A 14,604-nucleotide genomic window follows, 5' to 3' on the forward strand; every position below is an offset into this window, starting at 1 on the left:
ACTCGCGCGTATTTCGTGACTCCTACCAGCGAGAGGAGCACGAGAAGGATGAGCGCAGATAAGAAAGAACGTGTTGCGACTGAGAAAATTCTACCGTAAGAGAGATTGCTCTTTCAAAAATACCAGACAAACCTTGGGAAATCTCGGGAACGGTAGAATCGGTGGAAAGTCGAAATTGAGAAAATTGGAATCGGGGTTGGCTTACGAACGAGTTAATTTTCTTATTTCTTTCACTTCTTTCGTACGTACCGGTATCAAAGGCCGCGCAGCCTCGATTTATCTTCCGTTTCGAAAGCAACGGTCCGCTTTGAGGCCACGTTAGACCGAGTAACGCGTTCTTCGACGCGGTAAAAAGCCCGGGACGCCGAGGAAAAGAGTTGCTCGCCGCGATACGAGATACTTTTACGAGCGGTGCAGGATATTCTGCGGGATATGCTCGCCGCGGAAACCGCTGCGCGAATGTCGGTCGGGTTTTATGCGCTTCCGGGCCTCGTGTGATTGGTACGAGGCCGGTAAAGGGATCCGGGATTACGTGCCCGATGATGATGATTCGCTTTCATCGCTTTCGTAACGCGTTTCCATGCAGCAACTCGCTCGATTAGAACGGCATGGGAGATCTTGAATTTTGAATTCAGATTGGTTTTTCGCGCGTTTCGGGATAATAGTGGACGTTTAAAGTGGATTTCGCACGATAAATGTGATCGCGGTTCGATCGTTTTTCGTTTCCTGCCACATTTTCCACCAACGTTATAATCGGACGTAAAATTAGAACGAAACTGTTGAGAATCGTGGATCTTCGAAGCCGAAATAATGTTATAGCAACACTAAATTTATACCGAGGATTAATATTAAAATAGTAATATATTTATTTCATGAACGATTTCTTATATATTCATCGATACACACTTGCACGCGTCTCGGCACTTTCTTCTATACCCGACTGTTAACCGACTGAACAGTTTACATTCCTTTGTTTTCGAGACGCTGCGCACACACACATACTTCCACACACTGATATTCACATACAAGTATCTCTACTACACATTTAACCCAGTCCAGCACAGAAAATTATACATATCTCAACAGAAACTTACGCTTTATCCGGCGATTCAATCGTTTCCTTACGATGTTGCAACTTTAAAGACGCACGCGTTTCTACGATTCCTACTCGTTAGTTCGAGATTCGTGGCTTTCGTAAAAATACTCTTGCGGATGTAATTTTCGCCATCGACGTTTAAAGATCGACGCATCGATTCCCGTCGCGTTTAAATTATTCTGTAACCGGATCGATCGTGGTATCTCGCTTCTTACTTTTCGACGAAGAGAATGCGAGATAGTGGAGCTTCTTAAAAAATTCCGACGGACAATAATCGACCGGGAGGGTTATCGAATTCTAAGCACGATTCGAGTCGATTGAATCGGCTGGAAGCCTGTTGAGCCCATCATCTGAGCCAGCCGTACATCCAATTTAGCGTCTCCTTTCTTGTCATTCCGGCTCCGGTGAATCTAGTTTCCGTGAAGATCCATTTGCAAGAGAGATGTACGCCAGGGTGCCACCGGGGGAAGCCAATACGGGGATACCGTGCGATCAGTGGCCTATCAACCGGAGTGCTTCTGCGGCTTCTCCCGTTCAATAGAAAAAGAAAATCATTCGTGGGACGTTTGATCGCGAGCCGAGCGAGACCGACAGATTTCTCCTTCGCGGAATGTCTGCGATCATTTGGCTTCCATTCTTCCACCGGCAATTACGTCCCTTTCTCTCGATATTTCGATCTCCTAGCTTTCAACGCTGATGAATCTCTCCGTCATACCGCCGCAAGGTCGGTCAATTCGTTAAATCTTAAAGTTTGCATGGGGTTTTCATAGAGCAGCGAGTAATTTAAAAGGTACGCGACTTTATATTAGAAAAAGACGATCGAATAGGGAAGCATATGATAGAAAAAGGATAAAATACGTTTCGTTGGGATTGAAATTCGCGTGCTTTCGCCCGGCGAGGAGCAGAGTTTCGCTTGCAACCTTACGGGAATCTGGAACAACAGAGAAATTAGGGAAATGCAGTTGGGGTGGGGGAATTTGCGGGCGATGTTACGCGTGGCTGGCGCATCGCCAATTGCAAGCCGGGGCCTACTTGGCAACGGGGATTTAACTGCAGCGTATAAACAAGTTGCACGCTCGCCGACTGCTCGCGATTACCCGTTTAGAACAACGGCGAAATACTGCCCCGTGAGGCAATCAATTCCCAAAAGTTTCCAACTGTGGTTCCCTCCTTCCGTTGCTCATTTTCCAAATGAACGTATTTAAATCTACCCCGTATTTCACCGCGCTATGATCTATCGGTAATTCACGAATCGTTCGACTCTCGTTTTCTTTTCAAGTTTGTCTCGCTGTGGCAGAGAAACGCTTCTCCCTTTTTAATCATCCGGTGTCAGGATCACGTGGATCACGGAGAAAAGCGTCGCCTTGACGCGTCGCGAGAATTCCATCCGGAAGGGTGGAGGAGGGAAAGAAATTCGTCTAGCCGTTTATCGGGCCTAGACCAAGAAGGGTAGCTCGTAGCCGGCGGCTAAGGGAGAATTCAGGGATCGTTTCCTCGTCGTTCGTTCTTGTTCCTTTTTCTCCTTTTTTTTCCTCCTCCTCGTTCGAAACATCGTAGCCGGAGGCGACCGATGCGCATGAACGTTCTTGAACGAACGCGCAAGGATCGACGTGGCGCGGCGAAATATGGAAATAAAGTACGCGCACGGATAAACGACCGAGACGATAGCTGCGGGGTGGATGCAGCCTCACGTGGGTGCTCGTTTTCAAAAGGATACCAACTGCTTTCATGCTCCGACGTCGCTCGTGAATCGAGAGCACCTGGAATTTTTAATCGCAGTCGTCGCGTCTCGAGGACTTCCACTTTTTCACTTCTTTCTAAATCCGTGTGGCTTATCGTTCGACCTGGATTGAGTTACCGAGAAACAAAAGAAGAGAGTAGTGGAAAAGTAGATATACGAATTCTATACCAGACAAGCATTTGCAGCAAGGGTGGAAAAAAGGGAACATTTTACAGAACGTATTTAAACGATAAACGACGATATTTCTTACTTAAGTTAGTTAAGTTAGTTAAACCAATACATTTTTATGTGAGAATTCATGGTGGTTGGCAGTTATTTCTTTGACTTTCAAGCACGCAATTGTCAAAATAGAAAAGCAGAAAACTATAAAAAGACATTGGTCTTTCGCGAAAGTTCAATGTAGATTTTTCTGATCGCGATTCGAAGGCGCGGAGACGTCAGAATTTTGCGATATTTGTTTCCTTGTCAGTCGGAGGGTTAGCGGTTGATAAATGGCGAAAAACAAGGGGGATAGGAGGCTGGGAGCGAGTTCTCATTGAAAACATTACGTTCGCCATGATCTGTGTCGGTTGAAAGGCGTCGAGCACCCGTTGACGATGTCGACGTCTCGTTGCGCCTCGTAAATTGCGAAAGCTCACAGAGATACGCGCTGTACACTATCTGCCATCCTCTTTCATCTGCCACAAGTCTGTTCCACCCTATGGTGTCCTTCTGTTTCACGTTTCGCCGGTACATTCGTACGCTTCATTCAACAGAAAGTTTCATAAAACCGAATTTGTTGGTTCCTAGCTATCTTTTCTTTCTTGTTTCGGTTGTTCCCCCTTTTTGTAACAGAGATAGTTTCGCGCAGATGAATGTGCTGATTTAACGGGAAAGTTAAACTCCTCGTTGGATTGGTTGTTACGGGGTAGACTAGCATGTATGAATTTCAATGCATTTCCATAGGAATGCTCTGAATTTTTCTCTTTTTTCCTTTTTTCTTTTTTTTTTATTTTATCACAGCATTGTTTCGATAGTAAAAGTGCTTCTTTTTGTAACGTTGTTACACGGGGAACGATCGAGACAAATTTAAAACTGACGAGGTACGAAACTGATAGACTAATTAGACTCATTAACCGCCGAATTTTTCCATTCACCACCTCTTTATCTTTCTGAAAAGGTTCGCGAAAAAGGTTTCTGCTGAGAAAAATTCCCTGGAGATTTCCTTTTATTTCCCAGAAGCGGGAGAAATAATCTCTATGACGGAAGAAAAAGGGAAAAGAACGAACGAAACGCGATATTAATTACAGACAGGTCACTGAACCGCGAGATGGAACAGGATCCAGCATTCTTCGGGCCGTGTGATCGTTTTCAGTTGGGAACTTTGTTGGCAGTCGGTGGAAAGGACGGATTACACCAAGATCTCAATACTTTGCCGCGGGTCGCTGGTTTCTTGCCTGACGAAACAACGCCGTCCGCGCGAAAAAGGATACCACGGTTGCGTATACAACGCGGAGTTGGCGATTCCTATTAAATAAACTGCAGACACGGGCGCAGCTGCATTTAAGCGAACCAACGCGTCTCTGGCTGGCTGTTTTGTCCCGTAATGGCACAACGCCGCTTTTGTACGCACGCAAAAACGGCCACCGCCTTCAATTCCTCTTCCTTCTTGCCTTTCGCCTCTTCCCCGCCTTTCTGTCGGACCCTTGCTATCTATGGATATTGTCGGTTCGAACAGGAAAACCGACGAAAGTACGCGGAATAAATATGAAGAAACAAGTGGCTTCGTTAAACGAGTCTCCATTTAACTTTTTTACTATCAGATTTCTATCTCGTTACGGAACGAAAATTGGCGCTGATTTTGGTCCCTTAGTTTGGTAGAAACTTCTTAGAAACGGTAGCTAACAAATGCTGTGAACGGTGGAACGGTAGAATAGAACGTTACGACGACAATTAGACAAGATGAGCGTCATAAAACGTGGCTGCGAGAACAAATGCAATTTCCAAGTTACTCGGCGTTATAGAGGGTTAATTACCTTTTGTATGTGTTTTTTCACGCGGCGAGAGGCCGAATGTGTGTGAAAGGTATTTCGTAAAATTTGCAAGCTTACTCCGGAATTTATTTTAGGGCGTGCGTCGGACAAACGGGAACGGGAAGGTTTTGAAGTGGCTCCCAGGGAGCAGCGTTTCGTGCTTTGAAATCGCTTCCTGGCCCAGAGGAATGCGTTTAAAAGTTTGGAAACAGGGTTTATCGAAGCATCCGAGGCATCTGGTGTCTCATAATTATACACGAACCCAATAAAGCTTCTAAGAAAAGAATTCGAATACGAGACCAAGTTAAACAAAAATTCTAGAATTCTACGTCGACTTAACGGCTAACCCTTTGCGTTTTCGTACCGTCGTAAGTCACTGGCGAGGCTTGAAAAAATTCGCCTACGACGACGCGTCCGCTATATGAGAAATCCTTTTTCAGAAAATTACCACCTCCTCGTATCTCGACGTTATAACATTTCGTCGTACTAAACGTGTGCAAACTCTTTAATTAACCTTTAGCATTAACACGACAGCTACGAAAAGAGAGAAAATAGTAAAAAAGGCATCGGCAATTCGCAGAGTGGCCGCTAGCAGAACGGAAGCGGCGGGCGACGGAAGAGGGAGGTTTTCTCTTTGACCTAAATGGCCGTCCAGTTGGCCGGTGGCCAGTTCCCTGTGTCCGTGCACTGGGCATCCAACCCTTTACTTATATTTTTCGATATCAATTTCCCCAGGACCGATAAATTAATCGGTTGCCAGTGGCGACCGCTCGTTGCTTCCTGCTCGTAAAATGTTTACGCGCGTCGCCTACGCTACAGGAGAATTAAATTTCCCTTTATGCTTGTACGGAGGAGGTTGTGCAACCTGCGAGAAACGCGGTAAACGAATGGGCCGCTGTAAACATAGAAACGCGACACGACGGCGCAGCAGCAGTTACATGTACCGCGCTCATGAATTTTCTGTTTCTTCTGTTTGAAATTTCTGTCTCGGTTGTCTGTGCATTAATATTTTCATAAAGTATGTTATTTCGGAGTTTTGATGAATTGTTCGACGCGATAAGAGAAGAGAATTTAGTTTCTCAAGGGCTTACTTAATCGTATTTTATCTTTCATTAATTTTCTTATCACGTTCGTTATTAGTTTCAGTTGCATTGTTTTCCTGAGTAATTGAGATTACGTAAAAAAGGATTTACCGTTATTATCCCGTTATTAAAGCCATTGATTTGCCTTGTATATTAATGGTAACTATCAATATAGTTTGAAAAGGCGCGTTAAATTCCGCGCGAAATTATTGCGAAACAGCGCCAGCCAATCAGAGCGCGTTCTTAAGTTCGACGGGGCCCGTGACGTCACTTTCACATAACGCTCGGCAAGTGGTACTGCGTAGCACGGAATTTCGTATTCTTTTGTGGTTTTGTTCAAATTTTTCTATCAAATTCGAGTGATTTGTCGCGAAAATAGTGTTGCGTAGTGAAAATGGAATCCGAAATCAGCTGTGACGACCCGCAGTTCATGAATATGTTGGAAACCTGTCTGCGTGTAGAAATTGAAGCAGCCAAGAGCACGTCTTCTGGTAAGTAACCTCTTTATTTCACTGTTACTTGTCATTTTCCTTGCAATAATGTCGTATGCATCGATGTTTGCGTTAAATTATTGTTAGTTTATGATATTTGATATCCCATATCGTTTGACATTTGAAACGATACTTGACAGCTTTTAGAGTGATTAACATCGATTGATATTTCAAATAACATTGACAAATTAAAAAATTAAATAAATGTGGCCAAAATCATCCTCTTAGCTACTTGAAATAAGATTTGATATTATGTATAATATAGGTTATGTATGGTTCTTAATTCTTTAATAACACGTACATAGAATCAAATTTTATGATTTATTTGTGACATCTGCAAGTACGATACTACGAAAATCGTGTTTTTATGAATTTTTCTAAGAAGTTGCAAGTGAAATAAAAGAATTGAAGACTAAGGTGCAGACACAATTGCAAACAAGAAAGGAGTTGAAAAATACGGCAAAGAATACAGAGGATAATATCATAATTTTAACTAACATTTTAAACAAGTACGTAAGATAATCGAATCAATACTACTCTGGTCTATTCATTAGGTGTATCATTTTGAAAACTCGTTCATAGGCACAATAAATACATTAACGAAATTTCTAATAAAATCGAGCTAATGAAACTTAATTTGGATAACGACTACAAAGTCATGGAATTGGACTGTGGACGATATGAGAGTATTTACAACGAATACGAAAGAGTATGGGAATCATATCACGTACGTAATTTCCTTTGCATCGCAATGTAAAATTCCAGATGAAAATCGGAAGATCGTCTCGCTGAATTTCATTCTACGATTGCAACGTTATTTAGGCAAAATACGAAGAATTTCCTTTGGCCAAGGTGAGGAAAGAAAACAAGGTAAAATTGGAGAAGCTTCGAGTTGATAAAATGGTGGTGGAATATAAGATCAACGAGTTCGAGAAAATTTTGAAGCAGAGAGAGCGGATTACGTGGCTGAGAATGCGCGCGAAAATCGTCGAGCTTGCGCGCGCAATTTTAGACCATATGGGACTCGACAAAGAATGGGAAGATCTTAATCGAAGTATCGAAGCACGCGAGAAGGAGTTGAATACGATCAAGACGGAGGTTTTTTTCATAACTGTTTACGAATTTTCGAGATTCTCAATTTTCTTTTCATAGCACGATTCTTATAGCATATCATTTTCGGGTTCTTCCGGTTCTTAGCTAGCTGTACAGTTGAAGAGGCAGGAGGAAGAGAAGAGGGATCGAACGTTAAAGTTGCTGGAAATGCCACCGCCAAAGATTAATTTCTCCCACATGCGCAAGATTTACCATGGATCGAGAATCAGCTCGCACAGTGGCTGGGAAAAAAATTATGAGAATTCCATAGGTGCTCCTTCACGTTTTATCACGAGATATCCTTCAGAGAAGGGCTTTGAGAATATTTTCTTTTTTCATACTCGACTATCTTTAGTTTAATTAAATTATTGTAGATTTGATCTCTCGATTTCACATCCAACACCTTATACAGATTTTATTCATTTGAATAATAATTATGATAACAACAACAACAGTAATAATAACAATAATAAAATAATTTATCTGAAATTAAATTAAGAACTGATTCGTTCAATTCAGACTCGCTATCAGTGGACACCTTGATGTTGGAAGAAATGTGTCTAGCAGAAAGTAACACCGTACAATCGCCGTCAGAAATTTCAATCCATATCGGGGAAGATCAGAGTATTCCTCATGACCGTCCGATCGATTCAAAGAGTCCTTCCCAGGACCAGGGACAGCAGGAAATAGAGCACGAGGATGTAGCAAGCGAGGTGGACAGAATCTCGGTTTCAGAACCGATCGATGCATTCGAGGAGGAAGTGGAACAAGGAATGGGCCAGGAACTGGAGCACATGGACCAGCCATCCGATCTTTCGAAAGATAAGCACACAGGCCAACGTTGCGAGAATCTTGAGGAGGAAATGGATGATCCCGTAGCGAAGAAAATGAGATTGATCTTGGATGAAGGGAAGTTTGTGGCGACACCAATGAAGATTATTCCATTGGAGAAAACGAAGAGTCGCTCGGTTGATCCATCCCCTCGTGCAAGAATCGCAAGGATTGAGACAGTTCGCTACAATATGTCTCCAATGAACAAAATAGAGAAAAGTAACTCGGATCGAGCTGTATTATAGGCCAAAAGAATTGGTTGATCCACATTTTTTATGAATTTTTTAAACAACTAAAAATTACGCAGCATTGGAATATATTACTAAAATTTTTAACGTGATCCTCCTGAACTAAATCTTTTGGCTTCTAGCATTGTATATTTCCTGCTATGAATAGAAACTAGCGTGTTTTCAGCAAATAATGATTTAGTCGAGCCAAGGAAAAGTCAGTTGACAGATCAATTTGTTGAATCAATGATGACGAAGACGCCTTCGGCAAAGAAGCCTGATCAAGACAAACCCAACCCCTCCAGTATGTTTACTCCTCGTCACTATGATTTCTCTGATACCAGTGACATGAGTTTCTGTATGGATAACAATATGAACACTCTGAAAGGTATTACCTTTAGCTTCTCTACTTTGCAATCTTGGATTTATCTTATACTTTTCTATTTCGTCTTTTATTGGCTGTATCGCGTTCAGCTGATCAAATATCGTTGTACGGAGGGTCTGTTCGAGATTTCTGCGAGTGTTCCAACATATCCAGGGCCATCGAGGACGCAATTCCAGAGAGCAGCGCAAACGATCCATCGACCAGCAAGACTTACAATTTGCCACGTACTTACGATACTTCTGATCGAAGGCTTCCATCGTTTCGCTTTCCCACTCTCATACTTATTTTCTTGTTGCAGAATTCGATTTCAGTAACATTCTGAAACGTAACTCCAGCGGAAGGAATCTCTTCTAAATCCGAGCCGTCTCGAAGAAAGTCGATGTTCATTTAGAAGTTCTGTATTTGTTGTAAAACCTCGTTTGGACGAAATAAAATCGCGCGAAGCGAAGCTGAATGGGGCAATTTTTCTGGAACGGTAATAAGGCAGGTTCTCGTTCGTTTTTCGCCCGAGCTGAATAATATTCGAGCGAAATTACGCGTGGTCGTAATTTTCACCCTCGACAGTCGGTAGAAAGCGTCCGGTGGCTCGGTTCCGTTCTAAGAACCCGGGAAAAGGAAACATGAAAGATGCGGACGGGGGAGGAAAGAGGCACACGCCAGGCTGGAGAGGGAGAAAGAAAGAGCACTCGGCTCGACGACTGGAAAGTAGGTCCTTTAAAGCGCCCCTTTGTATGCCACTCTTTAAAGACCATTGCCACCGACATTTAATCTTCTGTCTGGATGTTTGTGAATTATTTAAAGGACCAACATGCGACGTCGTGTAATCAAACGTTAGATCGTTACGTTTTTTGATAAATGACAAGACTTCTATGCTCCTACTTTATATGGATATCAATTCTTTCGTCGCGACTTACAAAATTTGTTGTGGAAAAGCGAATGTTGGTTGTATTCGTGTGTATGTACACAAGTTTCTGAAAGGTTCTTTATACGAACGTTAAAGTAAATGGAGTTACTGTCTGGAGTTGCTTTCACTGCAGGAAAATTCTAAATTGCTATTAGGAACTGAGCCACTTACGGTTCTTTTAGAGGAACCTTCTGCGAAGTAATGACGCGAGCAAAACATTCGAGTATAGAGTTTTTTAAAGAAAAGAAACTTAGATTCTATTTGAAATTTTCCAACTTGTAAGGACTCGGTATTGGCTATTAACTGAAATTACGAATAATTCTAAAAAAGAACAATGTGCAGAAGATTAAACGATACCTCTAAAAAAAAAAAAAAAAAAAAAAGGCAGAAGTATAGCACTTTGCCCCTGGTCCCCTTCTTTTCTGGAGAATTTGTTATCGAGAAAGACGTGCGAGGAATAACGAGGCTGGCGAACGGTAACTTCTTAATAAAACCCGACCAGTACCGCTTCGTCAAGCCTCGTTCTTGCGTATAATTGCTTTAACCGGTATAATTGATATAAATTAACCGGGCTCGCGTGGAGAATTCATAGGAGTCTCGGGAAGAATACCAAAGTTTGTTATTACCTATCGTAACTTTCGCCAATGGACAGCCGACTTCCGTTATGAATGCAGTTTATAAAAGTAGTCGTATCCATTGGTGATACATCGTCGGCTTATTTTCAAACCTCCGACGTCGACGGAAATAGATGAGAAAATTTAATAAAAAAAAAGAGAGAAAAAAGAAGAAGAAAGAGGAGACAGGAAGGATGAGAGGAAACGGAAGGAGCGAGCTTAAGGAAATTCATAATTGTGCCAGCCAGCGTCTTTGTTTAATGAAAAATGGAAGCGAGCCGTCGGGAGATCTCTTTAAAGAAGATGTCTTACCGTATTCCTGTAATCCTCGAGATACTGTATCTTCCCTTTAGACGGACGGATTATCATAGAAAAGAGAAGAACTACAGACTTGGCATTGGAATATAAATCGTCTGTTTTTTAATAAAGTCGAAGAAAGTATGATTACTTGCGACTGGACATTGTATAAAACATTCAAGGTGGATCTCAAATTAAAGCAGGTATATTTTGGGAATTTTTTCAAATTCCATCATCGCGTTTCCTCCGAATAAAAATTGTATGCATATTTGTAACGTTTTTATTGTTATTGTGATAATAAATAACGAAACAACGAAATAACGAATCTCTTTTACGGCGATTATAACGTATCATTGAGTTAGCTCTAACTTATTATTTCAATTCTATCATTATAACGTATCATTGAGTTAGCTCTAACTTATTACTTCAATTCTATCATTATATCGCATCATTTCACGATCTACTATATCGTTATCGACATCCAACACGTTTTCACATCAGCCAGAACACCATTTCCTTGACCAGCTTCGCTGACCACTCATTTTTTATCTGTTTCACAGAGAGCAGGCTGTTTTTCTTTCCGGATGGAAGACCCGGTTCCGTGGCTACGTGACTGGAATCCGCCCCCGCCATTGGCACGCCACTTTTCCTCAGTTGCTGGAATCAGCTCCAGTACTCCAGCTTGGATCATCTACGACCCGGTGCACCTTCATCGAATTCGGTGAGTGTACCATCGGCTTGACTGTTTTATCAACGGGCCTCGTGCTCCTTTTTTTCTCTCTCTCCATTATCGGTGAGCATAAAAAGAGAACGGAACAACGTCTGAATCAGGTAGCCACAACGTTTTACGATCCCGTCTCTTGAATTACGATCGTGGTGGAAAAATGGGGATCGAAGACGAGCCACTGAGTCAGCTGGAACTTGCTTTACTTCGCATCGGGGAACGGTCCTCTGACGGTCTCAGCGGAGAATCAATTTTGAACTGTACATTATCGAACTGTATAACTTGTCCCATAGTTATAGCCCGATTCAGGAAGCGAGTAACTATCGCAAGGCATATACGATCGAAGTGAAACTTGCTAGGAATAGATTGGTTATGGGTATCGGAAAGCTGAGGCGATGATTGGATTCGATGTTTATGAGATCGTTACAAGGACGTTCAATGTGCTTTCGCCTGGTAAAGCGTAAAAGTTTGATTGTTAGCGTAGCTTTACAGATACATTCAGTATTTTTCCCAACACTTGGTTAAATCACATTTAAAACGCGAAATATTCGTTCGTTAATGCTTAATGCTATTCATTTTGAAGTATTGAGTCGAATAATAAGTTCATCTTTTTAAAGTTTATCATTTTATACGAAATATATCTATATAATTGACGATGTATTTTTTTATTAAAAATCAAATACACGTATTTTTGCATTCTTTAAACAATTTTTGTAACATTCTTCGAAAGTGTATACATCGGTAAAAGACGGACGAATTTATTACTCGATCTCATATATCCTTCAAAGATTAGAAAAGCTAGTTTTTAAACAGTTGGTTAAAATCAGTTTATAGAAAATGGAAATACGACCACGATATTATAAAACAGAGCATATCTACAGTGGCTACAAAAAGTATTTGCACGTCGTTTATGATATCATTCGCATGCTACAATAAATAAACGCAATGAAAATATATTAAATTCCCCGTGAAATATAGAACCTGATAAAGAAACGCTTTGTCAGTTGCCAGTATACAGGGTGGTTGGTAACTGGTGGTACAAGCGGAAAGGGGGTGAAAATATAGAATAAAAATTTTTTTTTTTAATTTTCTTTTCTTTTAAATTTTTCCATCTAGACAACGATCTACAGTGAGATCCGTTATAACGTGCCGCACGCGTACCGAGCGAAAATTGAAAGTCGATTTTCTCGAAAACAAAGCCTCGAACGAAAAATTTTTATTCTATATTTTCGACTTCTTTCTTCGCGTAGAATCACCCCCTTTCCGCCTGTACCACCAGTTACCAACCACCCTATATAAGAAATAACGCCATATATTCAGCGAAAGTCACTTAAATTTCAAAATCAGTAAGTCATTTCCTCTCGCTGTAATACCTTTTTCCACTCGTTTTTCGATCTCCATTTATCAGTAATCCGCAATATCTGCAGGCTTAAGCAATATTAAGCGAGCCATAATTAACCAAAAATTACGACTCAGGCTTAGGATTGGTTAAACGCTACGTGGATATATACCTTGGGTCGTGTTCTCTCTGCAAATTCCTTGTTGATAACGATGATTTACCGCGTCTGGACTCCCGCCGCGATCTTATTAGCCTCATTATAATGATCGCCCCGCGAGACAATGTGCCGACGATGTATCTACACGGGACGGGGACGGGGACGTTGATCAATTGGCGAGTTTATTGCGAAATAATTGCGTAGCCATGCTGCTCCGTGCGTTTTCGCGACTCTGATATATTATTCTCGTTCGTCGAGCAGCTTATCGGCGCAGCAGGGAGGAAAGCTCGCAAGCTTGAAACTCGCGCCGCGATTTATATTTCGCGTTACGTGCGGCTGGGTTAATTGTTATCAGGCTGGTTGAGCTTGTGCTCCGTGAAGGTAGCTGCTAGAGATAGGCTGGTGTTTCGTGTGCTTTCCGCTGTGGGGCAAATTACGAGACGTATTCAAGGCAGGTTTTTATAATTCACCTCCCCTCTCCGCCCCACCGACTGAAATTCGTGACTACGAATTTCATGCAATTTTCCTAACTCACGAGATAACGAGGTTGGAATAACATCGTAGAATTTGGTGAAAATCCTATTATTCTGAGATTAGAATTAGCGTTTATCTAAAATCACTGGTTATATTTTTAAAAGATAGAGGCTGCGCAAGTAAAATTAGGTTGAGTATAGAATCTCAACAAGATACGAACGACAGAAGAATGTAAGAGCTCTCCTTTAATAGTTGGCACTCTGTCGACTAATCGAAATCAATATACGGAAATACGAGGTAACACGGGCCAAGAGCAAACAAGAAGCCACTGCCAGCAACTTGGAACGAGGATCGACACCCCATAAGATCCGCAGACGCACAAATTGCCTTCCATCAACGTATCTGTCTATCCCGTGTCTCTCCGTTCCTCGAACACCATAGACTTGTCGTTAAAAACTACTTCTCCACGGCAAATTGCCAGCATTTAGCCACCACGACTCAATGGCTTTATTCTTCGTAGTTAGTTGAACCTCGAAGACGTATAAGAACAAAGGGTTTCTCCAAATCCGCTCGTAACGCGTTTCGCGCAGGTATTCCGGAATATCCGGTTTTCTTAGGCCGCCGCCGCAACAATTGCGAATTCCACCTCTGTTTCGTTTAATCTCACCGCGAATATTAAGGTAACCAGGCTCGCATTTATAATCGCGTAGCGTTTTCCGTGGTGTTTGGTGTTAAGCGGCCGCGCGAAGACAATAAGAGGAAACGCGGTTGCTTTACGTTGCTGGCGGTTTTGTGTTAAGGGAAGCTAGGGAGATCGATAGCGTTTAATACGTCGTGTGCTCGAATAAGGGGAACCGCCCAAGTGTGAGACGCGAAACGAATGCGAATGTATTTAATTTCTCGTTTGGTTTCGTTGGCGGGTAGCTGACGTTAATCGAGGATTAATTATTTCTGGCTTTTAACCGGGCAAAGAGTATTCTGCACTAACTACGGTAGCGATATATACAGTCAGTCGCGAAAGTCACACGCTTATCGAATTCTCTGTACCTGACTTACCCGAGAAATTGAAAACGCACTTTGTCACGCGATTATTTATATCGCGTTATGTATCGATACAATTATCGTTAACGCGTTTCCA

General features: G+C 42.0%; 1 protein-coding gene, 1 long non-coding RNA gene and 1 pseudogene across 6 annotated transcripts in view; 2 read left to right on the plus strand and 1 right to left on the minus strand.

Annotated features, from left to right (window-relative positions):
• LOC126863605 (uncharacterized) overlaps positions 1–14,604 on the minus strand; it is a 207,363-nt gene that overhangs the window by 39,699 nt on the left and 153,060 nt on the right. The window lies entirely within an intron of this gene.
• The window catches only part of LOC126863679 (uncharacterized), a 189,178-nt gene that overhangs the window by 21,322 nt on the left and 153,252 nt on the right, over positions 1–14,604 (plus strand). Inside the window, exon 2 of the long non-coding RNA XR_007688939.1 lies at positions 11,333–11,493. This is a non-coding gene — a long non-coding RNA (uncharacterized LOC126863679). The remainder of the gene's footprint in view (positions 1–11,332; positions 11,494–14,604) is intronic.
• On the plus strand, positions 4,186–9,405 carry LOC126863624 (uncharacterized; annotated as a pseudogene).

Source organism: Bombus huntii, chromosome 3 (genome assembly GCF_024542735.1).
Source record: "Bombus huntii isolate Logan2020A chromosome 3, iyBomHunt1.1, whole genome shotgun sequence".
Classification (NCBI taxonomy): Eukaryota; Metazoa; Arthropoda; class Insecta; order Hymenoptera; family Apidae; genus Bombus; species Bombus huntii.